We start from the raw sequence: 22,033 nt of genomic DNA on the forward strand, positions 1-22,033 counted from the left end.
ATTTACAACAAAGTAATTCGTTTTTACAAGCGTCTAGAGAAATTATTTTATAAGCGTCTAGAGTATTAATGACGCTACTTCACAATATAAAACTTTTAGGAAAAAGAAGAAGACGACGACGAGGAGAAGGAAGTTTTCATGAATGCTATTAAGTTATAAAATATCGACCACAGTTTCAACACGATATGAGAACTAGATAACTTGTAAGATATTTTTAAAGTGGAAGTTGCACAACGCTTGGCAAAAATGAAATTACTCTTTTTAAATTTATATTTGTATTATATTATTGGGATCACACTGGTGGGCCTTATAAGATTGTAATGTTATTAAGATCACGCTAGTCAGCCTTATAAATTGTAATGTTATTAGGATAACACTAGTGGGCCTTATAAATTTTAATGTTATTAGAATAACACTAGTGGGTCTTATAAATTGTAATGTTATTAATATCACGCTAATGGACCTAATAAGATTGTAATGATATTAGGATGACGCTAGTGGACGTTAAAAGATTGTAATGTTATTAGCATCACGCTACAGAGCCTTGCAAGATTGTAATGTTATTAGGATCATGTTAGTGGTCCTTATTTAATATTAATCTATCCGTTTGTCCGTTACTCCACACTATAATTTTAATCGAAAATGAATGTTTGAATTCTTTTCTTTACAACAGAGAGTTAGAGCGATTATTTCTTCCAAGTTCGTTAATGGAGTCAATCCGTTAACATTTTACGGGTAACGAATACTTTAATGGTGGTTATCCTTATCCCATACATGGAAATATGTCTGAGGTCATATACTTTTAGGTTTAAAGGAGGTAAAATGTTTTTTAAAGTTAACAGATATTTTTTGATAAACGAAATTTAATATTATATATATATATATATATATATATATATATATATATATATATATATATATATATATATATATATATATATATATTGGCGAAGTTAAAATCTCGTGAACTTAGAGCATGAGAGGATATATAATACTGACCGTTTCAACTACCAATTTGTACCGCTACAGACCACCGTGACAGTCTTCTATATTACGAACCATGCATACTCTACGAATCCTCATTTCCCTCATAGCTGACCATCATATGCACCGTAATCCTTATTGTTCTAAGAGGGCACCCTTGTCTTCACTAAGGTCTAGCGTTACCCTTAGGCGAGAAGATTAACATACATTTTTACACACTAACAGAACCTATGTGTTGTGATGCGATCTGCGCTTCATTTCATCTGCTTTCATCAGGCTTTGATGCTTCTCTTTAATCTGACTAGATACCTGTACCTGTACATATTGCATTTAAATAATGATTATGGTTAAAGATCATAATGACCTCTATATTAATTGTAAATAAAGATGATTGCCTTAACTATCCATATCCTATCTATTGTTTGCTCTCGAATACAGTAGTATCCCTGTGTCTCTTCGCCTATAGAGGGTGTAACCCTTTTCGGGAAGTAGCCGATAAAAAAAAAAAAAAAACTACAGCATTGACTCATTCATAAATTTAAGTTTCACGAAATCTCCTTTTCTAGTCTTTCTGCCTTTTGAACTAGAACATAAAAATTCTCGGTTCCATATTTTCCATTTGAATGCCCTGTTCTACCCATACTAGACTTCCAGATCTCTATGATATTCGATGATCTTCAGCTGATGTAATGCTCCGCATTGTTAAGACCTTTAATCATTCACTCATAGAGGGCATGGTGGTTCAGTGGTAGAGTGGTTATCTTTGGTGCATGGGGTCCCTGATTCGATCCATTGGCGAGTAAGTTTTTGGTAGATTTTCTCCGGTTATTCCCGTTTTCTCCCACATTCTCATTCCATCATCTTTTTCATCATAATTTACTCGCTTTAGTCATCCATATCCCTTAGACTATAGAACATAATCGTGGGACGTTAAACTAATTTATTATTCGCTCGTACTAATATGTACTAACTAACTAAATAAACTAACTCTATGGCCTATGGGGCACAGAGGTTCAATGCCGCGTTCACAAAATCTCTCCATTGACTTCTATCCTTAGCCAGCTGGGTCCAGTTTCTACTTTGTATTCCCATTTCTGCGAGATCCATCTTAATATTGTCCTCCCATCTGCGTCTAGGTCTTCCTAAGGGTCGTTTTCCGATTGGTCTTCCAGTTAAGACTTTGAAAACGTTCCTACATGACCTGCCCACCTGAGCCTCCTAGACTTGATGACCCTAACAATGTTGGGTAATCCGTATAAATTATGTAGTTCCTCGTTATGAAGTTTCCGCCATTCCGCATTCCCGTTCCTCTTGGTTTCAAATATTCGCCTCAGCATCTTGGTCTCAAATACTTTCAGTCTATGTTCTTTTCTCAGAGTAAGCGACCATGTTTCGCAACCATACAGAACAACAGGCATGATTATAGTTTTATATAGGCCTATTTTAAATTTTTAATTTCTCGACAGAATTCGCGACAACAAGTGATTTTGAACTGAATAATAACACGAATTCCCTGTTGTTAGTCGACATTTAATTTCTTCGTGAATATGGTTTTCGTCTGTTAATATTGATCCTAGATATTTGAAAGTATCCACTTTATCAAAAGTATTATCCGATATTTTAACGTATCCATAATTTGAGGTATTACGATATCGACGAACTTCCATGTATTTAGTTTTCTCTACATTTACTTCCAAACTCATATTCCTGCAAAGCGTTTAATAAGACTTCTGCTTTTCTTTCTTCTGTTCTCTTATCATCCCCTATTAAATTTAAAGTACATCAGAACACGCCATAACCTGGTAAACACCATACAACTCTAGGAACTGTTTGCTTGCTATCTTTGATTTTTCCTTATAGTGTATTCCAGAACAGATTGAATAACAATGGTGATGAGGCATCTCTCTGTTTCAGGCTATTCTCGACGTGAAAGCTCGTGGATAAAAATTTTCCTATCCGGACTTTACTTTGGGATTCATTTAAACATATCTTAATTAGTCTAATTAGGCTCTTCGGTATTCCAAATTCTGTAAGAATGTTAACAATGTTTCTCTCGAGTCGTAAGCCATTCTAAAATCAATAAATAGTTGATGTACTGAGGAATTGTATTTCCACTTCTTTTTGAGTATTTGTCGAATGGTAAATATTTTGTTGATTATCTAAATCCGCACTGATAATCTACAATAATTTCATCTGCGTATAGAGTCAATCTTGCTAATAGAATATTTGAAAGGATTTTATAGGATGTTGACAGAAGAGAAATGCCTCGATAATTATTACAGTCAGTTTTGTCGCCTTTCTTGTGAATTGGAATAATGATTGATTCTTTCCACTCATGTGGCAATAATTCTTTGTTCCAGATAAGGAGAACGAGTTTGTGTATCTTGTTCCACAATTTTTCTATAATAATATGTACTTTTACTATACTAAAATTTACTTCCTTCCAAAAATAAGCAATACTAAGCTAAGTAAAAGATTCCCATTCGTTGAAATAATTTCTCTATAATTGCACCTGTAACTGTAATTTACTGTACAATACTATTACATTATTTTTCCCGTTAATTATTATTATCTATAGGCTATATTAAAATGCGAGGTTTATATGTTTGTGGTCAAGAAAAGTTTATATGTTTATGGCCAATTCTGACCAAATGATACCTTGGAAACCACAAGCTCTATAATGATGCCATTTTCACTCATCGATTGCAAAATTTGTGTAAATTGTTCAGTTCTAATTGGATATTTAAAAAATGGCTGTTGTTTCTTTATTACATTTTTTAGGTCTACACTGGAAGTATTGAAACTTTTAAAAAATAAGCATCATATCCTACGAGTTATACATTCCAACACCACATATCTAAATATGGAGTTAGTATATCTCTCGGGCATTTGTTTCATGGCCAAATGATAATGAAAAAACGAAGGGTAACCATTTCTCCAGTTTAAGATGAATCTTTATTGTTTGGAGTGTTCTGCAAAATTGTATATCTCTTGGGCATTTGTTTCATGGCCAAATGATAATGAAAAAACGAAGGGTAACCATTTCTCCAGTTTAAGATGAATCTTTATTGTTTGGAGTGTTCTGCAAAATTGTATATCTCTTGGGCATTTGTTTCGTGGCCAAATGATAATGAAAAAATGAAGGGTAACCATTTCTCCAGTTTAAGATGAATCTTTATTGTTTGGAGTGTGCTGCCTAATAAACATCACATATCAATTACACTATAATTAATTATGTATGTAATGTATTTGCTTATTACATACTGCATGCAAGAAGAAAGAAAACATTGATCATACAAGAGTTAGAAACTCCAACCGGTGGTAGAATCAAATCTTGCAAACGGTGCGAGGTATTGATTTAAAAAATCAAAAGAACCCCCCCCTTTAAGGCACTCCTTGCCGATTTTTATCAAAACGTGTCTTTCACTTGCGTCTATAAAGGGAAATGTACAGATGTCAGGAATGACAAGGAGATTCATGCTCATATGGGAATGATGCGCTGCGTAGAGAGCGCAGGTTCAGCTAGTTATTTGTTAAAAATACAATAAACTAAAGTATTATTATTTTCATTTTTATTCATACTTTTGAATTTTGCGATTAAAGATCAATACTTTCGTGAAACTCCCTAATTCGTTCCCATGGTAGCTTTGCCTCACCCCCAATTTCCCCTCGAAGATGTTGTGTTGTAATGTAGGTCAAATAATATAAAATTATGCTTTTTAGTAAATCAAAAAAACAGCTACCCCCCAAAAATCTTATGTTGTCCTCCCTTTGCCCCACAAAAATTAAAGATGATGTCGTTAATGTTTACATACGATAATACAAATAAGTTATTCAGGGATATGCGTAGTGGTAAATGACAGCCCCTTAAAAAAATCTCCTAGTGGCACATCCTTTGCAAAAGTCAGTACAGTTTTTGATATCCAATGATCAGTAACGTAACGCAAAAATGTCGCCCCTGCAGTATTATTTTTGGGCCCCCCTTCTCATGACCATTAACTTCCTACTATATTATGTCCCTGTAGAAGACAATGGTTGATAAATCCATGGAATATAATAGTTACAATTAAAATTAATACTCACCGAAAAAGCAAAAAGGCAAAAATTATTTTCCCTTAACCTTCGAGTGCTGAGATGATTTTTTAAACTGATGTTGCTAGAATGCATGAATTTTTACCCGTAGCATATTTTTATTTTCTAAAGTAAATAATGTTATTCAGGGAAATGGATATTCTATATTCAGCTCACTTTTTGTAGCCTATAGTTCTTGGCATTTGCTTCGCAGTGGACCCCCAAACCCTGCGGTCCCCTCAGTTACGCCACTGCCAATGATTCTGATATGCAATAACCCTCGGACATGACTTTTCTCGAGACCCTTACAACTTTAATCACGCATTTTCCTTTAATGAACCCTATTATGGACACCCCTTAATCATTAGATACAAATTTAATAGTATCCTGAAATAGAAAGTTTAAGTCCATCTCGTTATACTGATTTTTAAAATAAATAAATAAATAAATTTTGTTATGTAGCCGTAAAAGATAATCTACCGTTATCTTAGTTAATATATTAAAACTGATAAATCTAAGGAAGATCAGGCGAGAAGCACCCAAAAGTAATTGTATTATGCTTATGGTTACTCTAGACGTCCTCTCTTACCCAATCAGAGGCGAACCTACTGAGTCCTCCGGATCCGTACTCCTCCAAAAAAAACTTCCTAATTCAACATACATGCGTATATTTTCTCAATAAAACTATACTGATCTTACACTTCAACTGTACTTTTTCTCCTATAAAAACAATTTAGTTCTATAATTATTTTTCCTGATAATATAGGGCCTTTTCGGGTGCAGAACCATACCCGTTCAATACTACGTAGACGTGGTGGCTCGTAGTATTGGATCCTCTGTTCCATAACTGTTGACTTAGAAGATTTTGAGAGGATCCGGACCCGATGGACGTAAGTACGCCCCTGTACAGCCGTTTTGATAGTATCATAATTAAGAGCTTAATGAGTTTTCACTTCAGTATCAGTTTATGTAAATAAGTAGCATGGTTTTACTACATGGTCAATTTTTAGGTTTAAAAATAATTAGTTTTTTTTATTTATTTTCTAGAAAATTATGCATGAGATTTTTCACTTCCATGTATTATTTTCTTCTGGGCAGTAAAGATGTATCGATTGGCATAGGTATCATTTTTGGACTTCCTTTTTTGTTAAACGCTAAAGATATTGTAGAACCAACGAAATGCTACACATCCAGCTGTAAACGTGAAGGAAAGATACTTAATATTTTCGCCATCGATCGATATTGTAAAAGTTTAGTTGTGTAAATTGTGTTTTTTCGCTATACCAATACGAGAATTGTCATGAAATCTAAAAATGTCCATTTTTATTAAACACCCTAATAATACTCCTAAGTAAGTCCCTTCCAACACATACACACACGTACCTCACATCGTGTGATGTAAAACCTAGCTGGCAGACCATCGTGAAGATTAGATACATTGGGCCTTTGTAGAGTCGTATTGACGTATGATTAGCATCATACTAACGGCCTGACTACTGCAAGAAACATTAGTCGAACTCTATAGTATGGCACTAATCATGCGTCAGAACAACTCTGCATAAGGCCCATTGAGTTTATTAACCTCTCAGTATGTTATTAACAAAAATAACAATGTACTTTACGCATAAACAAAACGTTATCTTACCTGTTGTGAACAGAAACATAGGAACAACACACAAACGAACTTAATGGGTCAGACTCAGAAGATATTGTAACACAAATGACAATATTCACTGTAGGTATATTACGTCACTGAACACGGAAACACTATCATATCGTAGAGCTTCCTGTCCAAGCCTAGTTTCTTCGTAAACTGACAAAAAGGAAGTTAAGAATCACCATACCTTAGTAATAAAAAAACTGACATTTTTTTATATAAAAAAAGGAAGAACAAGAACTAATGTTGTATCTCGTGGAAGGCAGCGCGAAGCCAATTACAAACGATCGCAGTTTTCTACTTTTATTTTCACAATCTCATTGTATATATCCAATAAAGGATGAAAAAAAAATCACAGTGACAACAACTATATATACACACACCCCATACATACATACTACGCGATATCATTTGATATCACGTGATCATTCTGTATCTGTGTTCTGTAACAGTTCCGCGGCTCACTGGTGTAACTTGGACGAATGACTGATCCACCGGAAGAGTAGTGAAGCCTCAAAAACGAGGGAATCCTTTATGCTTTGGTAACTCGTAACTGTTCATGCGAACACAATCATGATGGAAAGGTGATATAGGCTATACTTTATACGCTCTTCGCAGTTAACAATTTCCATTTTTGGTTTACTGGAGTACATTGCATACATTGTAGCCAAACAACGTGATTTCTGTGTAGATGGTTCAGGGTTCAATCACCGATTGCGGCATAAAATGTCAATCAGAGTAACACGGACTTGGTTTCTGCTTTAAACAGTATAGCCTTAGGGCTGGAAAGGAAGTTAAACTTGAATTCACCAATCAAAATGAATCGTACATAACAACACGTGCCAAGTACGTGGTTTCACAGGTGTTTTCTGTACGTGGTTCCGGATTCGATCCCCGATTAGGCTGATTTTATCAGATATAAACTCAAGGCTAACTGGACATTAGAATAGGCAAAAATTGACATTAAAATCTTCCTACTTTAGAAATTTATAATTCCTCAAGTTTTAATCTTATATCTATCTTTTCTTGCAGCCACGGTTGTCAAACGTCCTGCATACACAGAATTGCAATCTATTTTACACTCTATTTTCCTATCCTGTATAAAGAAACATATGTAGAATGAACATTTGTCCTGTATTTGCTTGCTGGTACCAGCAGTGTATTTGCTCACTAGTACTGCAAGATAAACAGTGGCTGAGAAATGCCAAATTAGCAGATCAATACATTCCCGAAGACCCTTGTTAAATATCAACATTGCTGTTAGAAAGAGCCTTAATGAAGTTCATGAAGTACTTAATCAAAATGCTTAAGTAATCAAGTATAATGCTAAATACTGTATATGCTATATATTTTTAAATGCCAGAATGATTTCTGCATTGCTTGTCTGTTCAGAAATCTTTTTTTTTTTTTTTAAATAACGGGCACGGTGGAGAAATATTGGCAACCCCTATCACGGCTATTTTGAAAAAAAAAAGAAAGAAAAAACTCTATATCTTATTTTTAAAGCAAAAAAACTCAATCTGTAAGTAACGCTAACATGCAACCCTCAAGACATTTAAGACTTGTAGGTTGCATAAACACATAGGCGAAAATATGTATATATTCTTATTATTAACGCAAGACGCCTTGTCTATCAGTCACGTTAATTCCCAGCAGTAAACTCCCAGGTTAATAATCGTCGCTAACTGCGCTGCCTATTACCTAACGCCAAGAATGTCTCTAGCACGCAGGCAATTTGCTGACGAGCCGAAGGCTTGGAGGAAACAACTTTTCCTTTATTTAACGTCTCATGTTTAGAAAAAAGTATGTACCAATCCTCAGGAAGACTGTGATGATGAGATGGGGAATAATGATGGAATGACGAAAGTTGGAGTGGAAAGCTCGTCATTCCTCGAGAAAATCTCCACACACGGTGTTTTCTCCCACAAAGCCGGGGGGTGCGGTGGCTCAGTGGTAGAGCGTTCACCTCCGGTGTTTGGGGTCCCTGGTTCGATACCAGTTCGCGCCGTGTGGACTTTGCGGTGGACAAACACCCTGCTCGTGGGTTTTCTCGGGGTCCTCCCGTTTCTTCCCACTTTTTTCATTCCACCATTTCACTAATTTCTCATTATCACCGTCTCCTTTAGCCTAACTGGCACAACCGTGGGACGTTAAACTTAAAGATTTCATTTCATTTTTTCCTTAGCGGGAGCTGAAATCGAATCAGGGAACCCACGCGCCAAAATGATAACTCTACCATTGTACCATTCAGTGCTGGAGGGAACAACAACTAGTTTCAATTAAAATGGGAAATAACCTTATTGGGCCTAATGCAAAGTCGTTTTGACGTACGATTAGCGCCATACTAAGGATCTGACTAACGCATGGTTACTAGAAGTGTATTCAGAATCTCTGATTTGGACGAGTAGATGACTAAGTTAATCACATGTAACTAATTAATTTAAAACAGAGGGTATCCTGGTTTAGCCACGGTTTAGCCACAATAAACTTACATTATGAGAATACAAAGGCAATTAATTGCCTGTCTTTCTTACCTTTCACCTCACCAGGTGAGTTAAGAATGAACCAACTATTAAGCTAAGTCCTCTACAATAGCAGAACTGTTTCTTAAAGTGAATAGTGAGAGATGAACAGAAAGTTCCCAATTTTCTTAGGGCTACATACAACTGATCAATAAATTTTCTTCCCTTATAATTACAACATAATCCCTCTATTGTCACAAATATTAATTGACTTCTTCTACTTACACCTGTCATAAATGCATCCCTTAGAAATGAATATGTTATTTCAGGGATGTAAATAACCACTCGCCCCGGGCGAGTGGTTCATCGGTACGGGCGAGTAATTAATATCACTATTATTTATTTCAAATAGTAAAGACTACAAAAATTATGATGTGGGCTAGTAGCTTTTTTTTCTTGAGCTAGTAAAATTTTCTTGCTTATTCGCATCCCTGCGTTAATTATAATTCGATTTCATAACTATTTATAAGTTGTTGTGATGTCAAATCACAAAGATATCATTTCGAATTTCGTATTTCATGTGTTTTCATTTTTATAGACTACGAATGAGCATGTCTATATTTCCGTAGTTCCACATTTTTCTCACTATGTATTAGCGTTAGATTAGTTAATCATACCCAAATAAACTCCAAGCACACCCTGAATACCAAAGAAAATAGTCCTCCTTAGTACAAAACTAATAAGACACTAACTAATCACGTGACTAAGGTTTGATTAACGAATCCTCTCTGAATACCGCCCATTATCCCAGGTGAACAAATGAGTGTTTGGCCAAGGGTTAATTTTCGGTAGTGGTCCTCTTTTTTCAATGGTGCTAATATGTTGGTGATATCCACCTAGTAGCAGTGGTTTTCAATCAATTTTTCACCAGAAAAGCGACCAAGTCGACAATAACCAGTTTCTAACTCAATCATTAATAATATAAACGTTAGTCATATTGATTGAATTCAACCCAAATAAGTAACCATAAATTATAGTTGAATACCCGTTGATTGAATTCAACGAAAATAAGTAACCATAAATTATAGTTGATTTAAAAGTGGAAATTCGTTGGTTAAAACCAACGGGTATTCACTAGTGCTGTTGAATTTTTGTGACATTTGCGGTTTTCGGTTTTTGAGAAAACCGGTTTTCTGAAAACCGAAACCGCAAAAGCGGTTTTCAAAACCGAAAGCGCAAATGCGGTTTTCAAAACCGAAACCGCAAATGCGGTTTTCGAAACCGAAACCAATGTTTTTAATTACACCTTTTAACAATTGTGAAAGCATCTATCGATCGAGACAATTGTATTGATTTATGTCTGTGTTTCAACTTTTTTTTATTTGCTCCCGTTTCCTCCCACTTTCTTACGGTTTAGAACTCCGTAAGTACTGATGTGAACTTGTGTGTTACAAATACTGACCTGGGATCATTTGCACTTTTTTTTTTAGTTACTTCTTTGATGACACTTCCAAGGTACTTTTCGGTTGCAGGGAAGCAAACTGGACCCCACCTGATTTTTATATATTTTGTAAAGTAGAGCACGAGGAACACGAATCTTAAGGAATTTTGACATTCCGACTTCCCGAACTCGAGATACTAGAACTTATTCAGTAGTTTTACATAGTATGTATAAAATTAACGAAGAAAGTTCTGTCGCTTTTTGACCTATCACCTTAGAACATCGATATGTCACCTAAGACCAGGGGTGTAGCCAGCAGGTTTCTGTAGAAGGGGCCCGTCGTTTTTGAAGGGGGGCAGCTACAATCTAAAAAAAAAATGTGTTACAGCTAGTGTTTTTGAAGCCTGAAAAAAACTGGAAAATTTTGGTTTCCTTCCGGAAAACTAAAAACACTGTTTTAGCTTATTATTATTATTATTATTATTATTATTATTATTATTATTATTATTATTATTATTATTATTATTATTATTATTATTATTAATAATAATAATAATAATAATAATAATAGTAATTTCATAAATTATATTACAGATAGTTTGTATTATGTTTAACCAAGAACTACTGCCCCCGACCAAACATTATACCTTTGTGCATAACTATTTCAATACACAGAACCGATCTATATAGGTAAACAAGAAAGTTCTATCGCTTTCTCACTCACCACCTCCGGACATTCATATGTCACCTAACACGTATCTGGAAGATCAAGAATAGATCGACAACCTTCTGCAAACGTTCTGGAAGGCCATTTATTCCATCGCGGTAGAGGTTGGTGTTCCGTGAAGTGAAGAAGTAATCAAGTGCATTTTGCACCTCTACTTGGGATTTGAGCTGGCATCCTTTAAAGTGATTGTCCAAGGAAGGGAACAGATGATAATCGGACGGTGCAATGTCCAGGGAGTATGGCGGATGCAATAGTGTTTCCTATCCAAGGCGTAAAATGGTGTCCCGGGTCATCCTAGCCACGAGGGGCTTAGCGTTGTCCTGTAACATAAGAACCCCTTTGGGAGTTTTGAGTTTCTCTTGAACACGGCTCAACTGCTGACAGTACACAGTTGGATTGATGCGATGACCAGCTGGTAGCAGTTCCCGATGCACGATGCCACGAGCAGTTCATAAACACACAGGAGGACTTTCTTCTGGTGTAGTACGGGTTTCGGCTGTCTTGGAACCGTTCATGGGATGCTAACCAATTATGACGGCGCCGTGGAACTTCGTACAGGACCCATTTCTCATCACATGACAACACCTTGTCCAGAAATGGCTCCTTCCTCAGACGAGACAGCAAAGAAACACAGGTGTCTGCTTGCGTTGCCTTTTGACCCAGAATCAAGTTATGTGGGACCCATCGACCCAAGTTCTAGTGTTTCCTCAGTTGAAGGTGCTGCTGAATGGTTTCGCCACTCACACTGAATTGTCCCCATGCCGTAAGCGTCGGTGGACCACAAATGGGCAATTAGCGACATCACGCCAAACATTGGCGGCGCCGCAGCGACGATCCCCGGTGGCCCCTCTATCGTTTTGAAAATTATGCCACCAGCGGCAGAGATGCGACAAAACGCCAATGAACCACAAAATTACTCCCCCAAAATGTTAAATCGGCTATATGTGTGATTTAGTTACATTAAGGTGAGTCTAAAAAACACTTTTAAAAAGTACCAAAAAATTACCCCGAAGGGGACTCAAACCACCAACCTTATGATTACTAGGCAAGTGTTCTTCCTACTTCGCTACGATGGCGATGAAGGAAACGTTGCTTGTAAAGGGATAAAACGTTAAGATCTTTTTAATTTGGTCAATCACAGTGCTCCTTTAACCGTGTATATTCGACGATAACTGTTTGGAATTAGATGAAATGTGTTCGCCATGTAATTTTGTAACAAAATGACGCGTGTCTATTTACTTTATTTCATAGTTCTCGCATACTCACTTTCTAATGATCGACGACAGTTGTCATCTAAATTCATACAATTATCGCACTTATCTCAAGATTTTTCACGTCATGATGTTGAGGCAGAGGTTATTCTTGACCCTCGGAGCTCACTTTAGGAACAATTCGTCAGCAAAATATAATATATAATAATAACCGCATGCACATGACTGGCGACAGTTCGTGTTGGTCCCTTCACGATTCTCCGCGAAGAATCTGAGAAGTGCGGACCAAGACGAAGTTCTCGCTGGTCGCTGCTACGCGGTGGTACTTCAACACCCCGACGCGAGATATATGTTTCGACTCGACGAAACCCGGCCGCCAGTTAGGGCCAACTATCGCAGACCTACGCAAAAAGCGACAGAACTTTCTTGGTTACTTTTGTACATAGGACTGATTTTCTTTGAAATTGCACTTAATTTATTTTAAGATTTTCTGAAAAAATGTTTATTTATTATTCGTGACTAAAAAGACATAATTATTGAATAAAAGACTGAATAAAAACGTTGCTTTTCACCAAATTTTCCATCTGATAAAAAGTTTTCTTGAAACACTAATTACAGCATATAAATAATATAATGTACTTACGATTTAGTATAGTACCATTGTTTTATGATAGAATTTATAGTGGGGGGCGCGGTGGCTCAGTGGTAGAGCGTTCACCTCCGGTGCTTGGGGTCCCTGGTTCGATCCTAGCTCGCGCCGTGTGGACTTTGTGGTGGACAAACAACCGTGCTCATGGGTTTTCTCGGGGTTCCGTTTCCTCCCACTTTCTTCATTCCACCATTTCATTCATTTCTCATAATCACCGTCTCCTTTGGCCTAACCGGCATAGGCGTGGGACGTTAAACTCAAAGATTTCATTTAATTTCATAGAATTTATAGTACCTTGTCAAAACGTTTCTCTTCAAACTGTCAAATACAAATCGCCGTAAATTGTGTAATCTACTGTCACAAAAAGTATACCATACTATTTTCGGATCGCTATAAGGAAGAAATACCATACTATTTTGTGATCGGTATGGTAAAATACTATTTTTCCATACTATTTTACCGTAAATTATTAATTATATGTAAACATTGTTATTTTTAAATGACTGAAGCGAAGTAATCTCACGATGATGTTTTAACATCTGGTCATTAGGGGGGCCAGGAAATCATTTGGGGGGCCTGGCCCCGTGGCTACACCCCTGCCTAAGACGTACCTGGAAGATAAAAAATAGTACCCATCAGTATCAACGGACCTTCTGAAAACGTTCGGGATGGGCATGGATTCCTTCGCGGTAGAACTTGGTTTGCCGTGAAGGAAAGAAGGTATCAAGTGCATTTTGCACCTTTACTACGAAGTTGGACTTTAGTTCTCTAATGTGAGTGTCCAAGAAATGGTTCAGGGATAATTGGACGGTGCATTGTCCAGGGAGTATGGCGGTTGCAATAGTGTTTCCCATTTAAGGCGTAGGATGGTGTCCCGGGTCACTCTAATCATGTGGGGCTTAGCGTTGTCTCGTAACGGTAGAACCCCTTAGCGATTGAGAAGTGCTGGCTCCAGGGTTTTGAGTTTTTCTTGAACACGGCTCAACTGCTGACAGTAGACAGTTGCATTAATGTTCTGCTCTGACCAGCCGGTAGCAGTTCCCGATTTTTCTCCAATCCCAAAAAGCGGGTGGTTTTTCGTGATTAAGATAGCGAGGGACGAATATAGAACCTGACAATCGGGTGGTACCTGCAAAAATCGGGTAATATGACAACACTAAGCTAAATAGAAAATAAGGTATATCCCTATTTAAGATCACTACACCTGCAACCCATGAAATCCAATTTGAAATCTCATCCACTTAGACTGAGATCTTTTATATTATCATTACTCTTTCACTTTGTTTCTAAATAGTACTGCCACTCTTTCTTTTGTTAACAAAAAAACACCACCTCCCTTTCTTAAAAAAAAAGAAAAGAAAAAAATTTAGATCGCAATACACAATTTTATTGTTGATTTGTTGCCACTCCGATAAATGTGAATGTTGTGGTTTTGCATGTGTTGACTGGTTTCTTATCGCAAGTCCCAGACACCTGCAATAGTTCATACGTGAAGGGAACACCGATCATATTTTATTCTATATCTTTTTACTTCCCAATAACGATAGCCGTGCCTCTTTGTGAGAAACTGCAACTTATTTTTTTTTTATTCTGCCAATTGTAAAAGAATACTAAACAAGAATTTCCCTACACGTTAAGACATTTTAAGAAAAATATCTTCTTTCACCTCTGCAAATTTTGAGCATTTTTTCCCTACGTCGGGGGAAATTTCCCTCCATCTGGCAACTGTGAGCTGAAGATGGGAAAGATTCTTTGCTGTTTCCTCGTCGTTACTTGATAATAGTGCTCTCCAATTTTTGAGACTTCTGCAGTTTTCGGTTTTTGAGAAAAGCGGTTTTCAAAACCGAAACCGCAAATGCGGTTTTCAAAACCGAAACCGCAAATGCGGTTTTCAAAACCGATATTTCGGTTTTATGAAATTTCACTTTTTTCAAAAACCGGTTTTCGGTTTTTTCAAAAACCGATTTCGACAGCACTAGTATTCACTACCATAAAATGCTTTTGTCCCATCCCAAAGTTGTTCTATGCACGGAAAGTCAACTTAACCATTCAGCAACGCTACGTCCACCATTTTAATTACTTGATATATCACGCTTGTTATTGTTAATCCAATGTCACGAAAAAATATAGGTCCTACAGGGTGTTTTAAAACAACACCGACAACGTTTGGGAGTTGATTCCTCACACGAAGAAATGACAAAAAGTATAGACCAACCTGGGTGCACAAAAGCTTCCTTTCGGAGTTATAGGCTGCCGAAAACATGAAAAAATGAACTTTAAAAGGTCCATAGCTCTAAAACTGTGGGAACTACCGTAATCGGTCAAGACTTCACTTAGGAACTAGTATGTCCTCTATCTAAGTATCCAAGTTTCACAATCCTGCGGTACTTCCGCAACTATTTTTATGGAGGTAGTTGGTGAGTACTTCAAATTATATGCCCGTAGCCAAACTCCGTCTATAAAAATTGTTGCGTGAGTACCTTAGGATTCTGAAACATGGATATTTGGATAGGGCACATACTAGTTTCGACTATGGTAGGTCCCATAGTTTTGGGGCTATAGACCTTTAAAGTTTACGTTTTTTCATGTTTTCGGCAGACTATAACTCCGAAAGATAGCATTTATGCGACCAGGTTGGTCTATATCTTTTTTGTTTTATATTGGTGTTAGAAATCACCTTCGAAACGTTGTCGGTGTTGTTTTAAAACACTCTGTGTATATAAAAAAGAGCGGGGAAAGGGGTTCTATTTATTACTTGCAATCTCCTTTCTCTTTCACGTGCGTCTGTCATTGAAAGAAATATTAACTCAACATATCAGACACGTAACATAACAGGGACTGAAAAGCTTTTCCATCTCTTCTCACGCTCCAAACAAGAAAAATGTTCAGTCAATTCTCAGATAATATACCATGTTCACATTCCCACCGAGATTAGGTTGTCAAAGGAAAGAACGAAGGATATGCTGTAGCCTCGAACCCAAAACTCGCCATAGATGAACAAAGTTAGCCTTGAAGCTATTTAGCGCCATCTTTCTGTCAACAACTAGGATTTGGTTTCGTAAACCTTATGTTAAAAGGAGGTTCAATGAATAGAACATGAAATTTCAACTGTAAGGTTTCCAACTCTTCCAATTTGTCTAACAAATTATTTTTTATTAATATTTACTAATTTTATAATATAATAATGTATTCCTGTTAGTGAAGACGTCAGTTTTCACTTCTTGAGGGGTAAACAGAGTGGCAGAGAACTTTTGAGGGCGCAACTACTTTTTGTATACCGAAAAAGATAGCTTTATATTACTTGAACTCCATTTTTACACATGTTTGGCGACCACACGTAACAACCAAGGGGCGCATCCCTCCCTTCCCATCTCTGGAATAGACACTGATCCCTGTGTAGCTGAAGCATACTAGTTTTTGAACATAGCGTTACAACATTCAAAATTCATTGCCAGAAAGATGTTACGAAAAAGGATATTGCACAAGATTGTATTCTGCCCATTACTTCTATCGAATATAAATCTTCTCTTTGGTTGCGCGCGCGCTTTTGGTATACATGGGGTCCAGATTCGATCCCCGGTGACAGAATATTGAAATTCGAACGCATTACTGTGGTTTGTGTTCTACGTTAATCTGTAGGTTCACGTCTCATACAGCCTCAATACTGAAAGAAAAGCCAAACCCTAATCCAAGTAACTGTCATCTATAGTTATGGCTAAGAGAAAAGGAAGCACTACGCGCATTTCCATATTGTACAGGGTGACAATTAACGGCCATATTTAATTGCAAGTTTTGTGGTACTACTTGTTTTTATTTTGTTTCTTTTTTGGTTAAGATAAAGAACATTTGCAAAATTTAGTGGGATTAAATGGAAAGGTGGAGTACAGATGAGTAATCACAAGCAGCAATAGTGGAATTTTATTTCGCTAGCAATTACTCAGTTATCATTACTTAAAGAAAGTTTCGCGCTAGGTTTGGTGTGTGTGCAGCTCCTTCGGGAAATCAATTCAGTGATATGTTGAATCCCATAGAAACAGAAACAGTGTAATGGATGCCAAACATTACGGGTAAGCGTAGATCTGTGCGCAATTGTCTCGTAACTTTAAAAAAGAGATTGTTGTTAATTTGAATAATGATTATAGGTAAAGCTTGCATTTCAAATATTGGCAAACTTCTTTAAAACACACATGAACAATCATCACTACCATAAACTTTTCACCTAACATAACATAAGTTATCCTTTAAATATTCCTAAATTAATACTTTAATTTTAAACATAACTAATTATAATTAAAATAATTTTCCCAAGAAACAATAATTCATTTATACATCAATATCTATAAATTCAATACTCCACTATTACTACCCATTTGTGTTATTAATTATAAATTAATTAAATTTATTTAAAATCATTAAATTACTTCAAAATCATTAAATTATTAAGGCTTCCATCAATAATGTTATGTTTATTATTTTAATTATATAATTAATTTTTCTGCATAAGCTAATGGCACCAATCCTACTAATAAAAATAAATATTCCCTTATTTTTATACCTTAAAATAGCTATAAGCAAAATATGTTAACTATATTAATGTTTTTAATATCACACAATAAATTTGCTAGCTAACAATCCATCAACCCTTTCATTTCAATATACAGATATACTCAATAGCAATATTCATAATAAATATTCATAAATAATATTCCAAAATATCTTAATATTACAATATATATAATATCCATATTTTTTAAAATACGAAACACAATGAAGAAACCGTTGAAAAAATGAGAGAAAATGGGGTTACCGTATCTGTTAATGGAGATCGTTACAGGCAAATGCTTAGAAATTTGTTTTATTTTTAAGTTACAGCGTCGGAATTCCAATGTTAGGGACATGTTCTTTCAGCAAGACGGTGCAACAAGTCACACAGGTCTTGAAACAAGGCAATTACTGAGACAAACATTTTCCAATCATGTGATTTCTCGCTTTGGTGACATTGAATGCCCTTCCCGTTTCCCATATGTAACTGATCCAGATTTTTCAAATGGGATTATTTAAAGTATAAAGTCTATGTTAATAAACAAAATAACGAAGAGGATCTGAAAGCTGCCATAAGAAATTAAATTCACTTGATAAATGAAACACTTTAGGGTGTCTACTAAAATTCCAAAATGAAATTTCGTGACTTTTTCGTGACCTTTTCTTTACCAAACCATAAAATTTCGTAACATTCTCAAGAGCGAATTTGGTTGCGAATTAGGCCCAATTTTCATGCATGCGATATAAGCGTGCTTTGTTTGCGATTTGGTAACGTCTAAAACCGACCATAGACATTTTTGATAGTGAATTTTGACGTTTTATAGAACAACATTTTACGAGATGGATGGATGACGGATGACGAGAAGAGCCCTAGCAGAAGTAGTGTGACGTAGGTATGGGCTCACCCACTTTTCGCACGGGGGTTTCGGCAAGTCGTTCCCTATACGAGTTCTCATGCTATCTAATTAATACATTCGTTTTCTTGCGCGCAACGTATAAGTTCTATATTTAAATATGTATTTTACAAATATGAGTGATTGATATATCGTATATATGTATATATATACACATATAGGCGGATCCAAGGGAACTATAGAGGCTATAGTACGCTCCCCCTTTACATCAAAATTTACACGGCATAAATGGCAGTTGATTTTATCCTTTACTGGACAATTTGAAGACTATATACAGCCTAGCCCCCCTCTTGATCATATGATGTATCCGCGTGTGTATGTGTGTGTGTATGTGTGCATGTGCCAGCATTGGTTTCGAGAAATTCCAATCAACTTGGTACAAATGTCACTTATACCCTAGAGAGAAATGATACTGTCGATTCCACAGTTTTTTCGGAGTCGATGATGAATAGTGATACCTGCGATTCCATTTAAGTAACGTCCACTAGGGTTTCGCTCGAGACGAGACGAGACAGAATTTTCGTCAAAAAATTCGAGTCGAGACAGAGTGCTTCTAATAGAAACATATTTATTTTTTGAGACGAGACATCACTTTCACGACATATTTTCGAGTCGAGACAGCCTCAAATCCTGTCTTGTGCGTATCCCTAACGTCCACCTTCATGTTTTACCAAGGAATATCGTTGCAACGCAAGTATAACAAGTATAACAAAAATTAGACACAAAACTAAATGAATAGGGTACTTACCCTTTACTGTGATAACGGCTGTGCCAATTCGTCACTGTCATCATCTGTTTCACCCTCGAATGCACCATCCGAATCATCTGACGGCTCACTGTCGCTATCTTCTGTTCCTCCAAACGAAATCAAAATTTTTTCTACCTCATTTTCCATCAAGCCGTCCCGCTCCCAATACTGTTTTTCTATTTTTTCGACATGCTGACAGAAACCCTTCCAATCTTCTGAAGTGCATGATGATATTGCAATTGAGGTAAGTTCCTGGAGTGCTGTGAATGAAAGTGACCCTGTCGTGTTATGGTCACGTATATATTTTTTCACCTTGGCCCACGAAAGTTCTATCGGGTTCAAATCACACGCGTACGGGGGAAGACGAAGCACTGTATGGCCATGTTCTTCAAGTAATTTGTCCACACGATACGTTTTCTCACGAGGTTTGTTGGCTTGAATTATAGCGTTTAATTCCGCCTTCCTCATGGTTTCATCACAGCTAATTTGTCGAGATTTTAGCCAGGAGAGCATATCGGTTTTCAAGCTATAGCCCGAAGGAACTTTTTCTGTTTGTACTGAATGGTAAGGAGCGTTATCCATTACTATGACAGACTGAGGAGGAATATTTGGGATAAGTTTTTCTCTAACCCACTTCTGGAAATTCTCACCATTCATTTGACCGTGATAATCACCTGTACTACTACCTGCCTTATATATAAGACACGCGTTCGGCACAAATCCATTAATGCTTCCTGCATGCACAACTATGAGTCGATATGCAGAACTAGCATTCGCATGGACCCCCACGACATCGTCTGACTGCCAACACTTCTTTGTTGTAATGTTGCTGTCGACTCCAGTTTCATCAAGATATATCAGAGCGCGATTTTCTCCCCGATATCTCTTGACAGCTCTTAAATATTTACTCCTCCACGTTACAATATCTGGTCTTTCAATCAACACCTTTCTCCTATTGTTGCATCTCTTCCAAATGAAACCACGCTGTCTCAATACCTTGCGCAGTGAGTCTATTTTCCAAGGAAAATGAATTTTTTGCCGCACTACAGTTAAAAGCTTAGCACACGTTGGTACAATGTGATCTGACACGTACATTTCAATCACAGCATTTCTTATAACACACAAATCAAAATCGTCTACAATGACATTTCTGTGATCGGGTCTTTTCCTGTGTTTACCGGGAGAAATCAATTTTCGTGTCGGAGAATGCATTTTCCGTGTAAGAGACTCCTTGCGAATTCTTTTTATAGTTGATTCAGACAAACCTGTAGCTCTAGAAGCACGTTTTGTGGCTTGACCAAGAGGTACTAAACACTGTTTCTCTCTTGATTCGCGGTCACAGAATTCAACAATGTTGCTTATTATTTCTCGACAATCACTATGAATAGTCGCGCCTTTCTTCCTAGAGCTCGCCATTACACTAAAACACAGTATATTATAATATTAAAAACACACTAATTCGAAAAACACAACGAAACTAAGCACGAAACACAAAGCACAACGCGCGTTTCAAATGACACCACGGAATAGCACACAGATAACTTTACCCGGAATAGCAGACGACATCTAAGTATAGACCACACCTTAAAAACCGAAAATGGACTTGACCGTGTCGTTGACCTTTCCCCGCCACCCCTGTTTTAGGGCTCTTCTCGTCATCTGTTGGCAATTTTTTTTTTTTTTTTTAATCGTGACATAAAAACTAAATTTTCTTGACTCTCATGACCGTTTTCTGATTTCGGGACTTTTTCGAGACTTTCGTGACCGATAGACACCCTGCACTTGCAAAAGTTATGGATGACGTGTTGGTTTGTTATCAGAAATGCATACAATTCAAGGGAGGATACCTCAAATCTGTAATTTTCAAAGCATAGACATTGTTTGTTATTATCCTGTATTTTCATGTATCATACTACTTACTACTTCAATTTTGTAGCTGAAAGTTTTAAAAGAATTAAATTATACTAAACATAAATATGATTATTAATTAATTGCCACCCTGTATATATAGGTCTACTTCCTGTTAACGGGAGCGGATCCTGGTCGGATAACGAAAAAACTATTAAAACGAAAACCATTTCATAGCCCATATATAGTATAGCATCTCCATAATAGTTAAAAGCAGGCTTAAAGTATTATAATTCAATGAATTTAACTTATTTCTGTTCCTAGTCAATCATACCAATAGCAATATGCGTATTCTACGTATCCGAAATCTATGAGAAACCTACCTATTCACTTAAATTAATTAAGTCCTTGTTATAAAAAGGAAATGTTTCAGTCTGTAAGTAATGCTGATTCCTAATAATTAACAGTCACCGCTCCGCTACGTTCGCTGCTTGCCTGCCTTCATTTGAAAATGGATAGTGATTATGCTGTACATGAATGGGCCTTGCTGATTATTAAGACAAGGGCCGTATTAAATATAAAGATGTTGTAGTTATTTATATAAAACTCAAAAGTATGTGAAGCATAATATACTACGTAACATAAACACAGTATACAAACTAAGGACAGTTGTTACCGATTAATTTTAGGGCAGTGCATTATTTAAAAAGCTTTCTTGCCGATCTATATGAAACATATTAACATTTAATAGTAAGGTGAACAAACTTTGTGGTGAACAA

At 36.5% G+C, this 22,033-nt stretch overlaps 1 protein-coding gene across 5 annotated transcripts in view; it reads right to left on the minus strand.

Moving 5' to 3' along the window:
- The window catches only part of LOC145683980 (myosin-IIIb-like), a 569,781-nt gene that overhangs the window by 230,770 nt on the left and 316,978 nt on the right, over positions 1 to 22,033 (minus strand). Inside the window, exon 1 of one of the 5 annotated variants that reach the window (XM_081755743.1) lies at positions 19,407 to 19,544. The exons of the other annotated variants lie outside the window; for them this stretch is intronic. The gene's annotated coding sequence lies outside the window, so the exon portion shown is untranslated. Of the gene's footprint in view, positions 1 to 19,406; positions 19,545 to 22,033 lie in introns of those variants that run through there. 5 annotated transcript variants of the gene reach the window in all.

Source organism: Thermobia domestica, chromosome 1 (assembly GCF_964235325.1).
Source record: "Thermobia domestica chromosome 1, izTheDome1.hap1.1, whole genome shotgun sequence".
Classification (NCBI taxonomy): Eukaryota; Metazoa; Arthropoda; class Insecta; order Zygentoma; family Lepismatidae; genus Thermobia; species Thermobia domestica.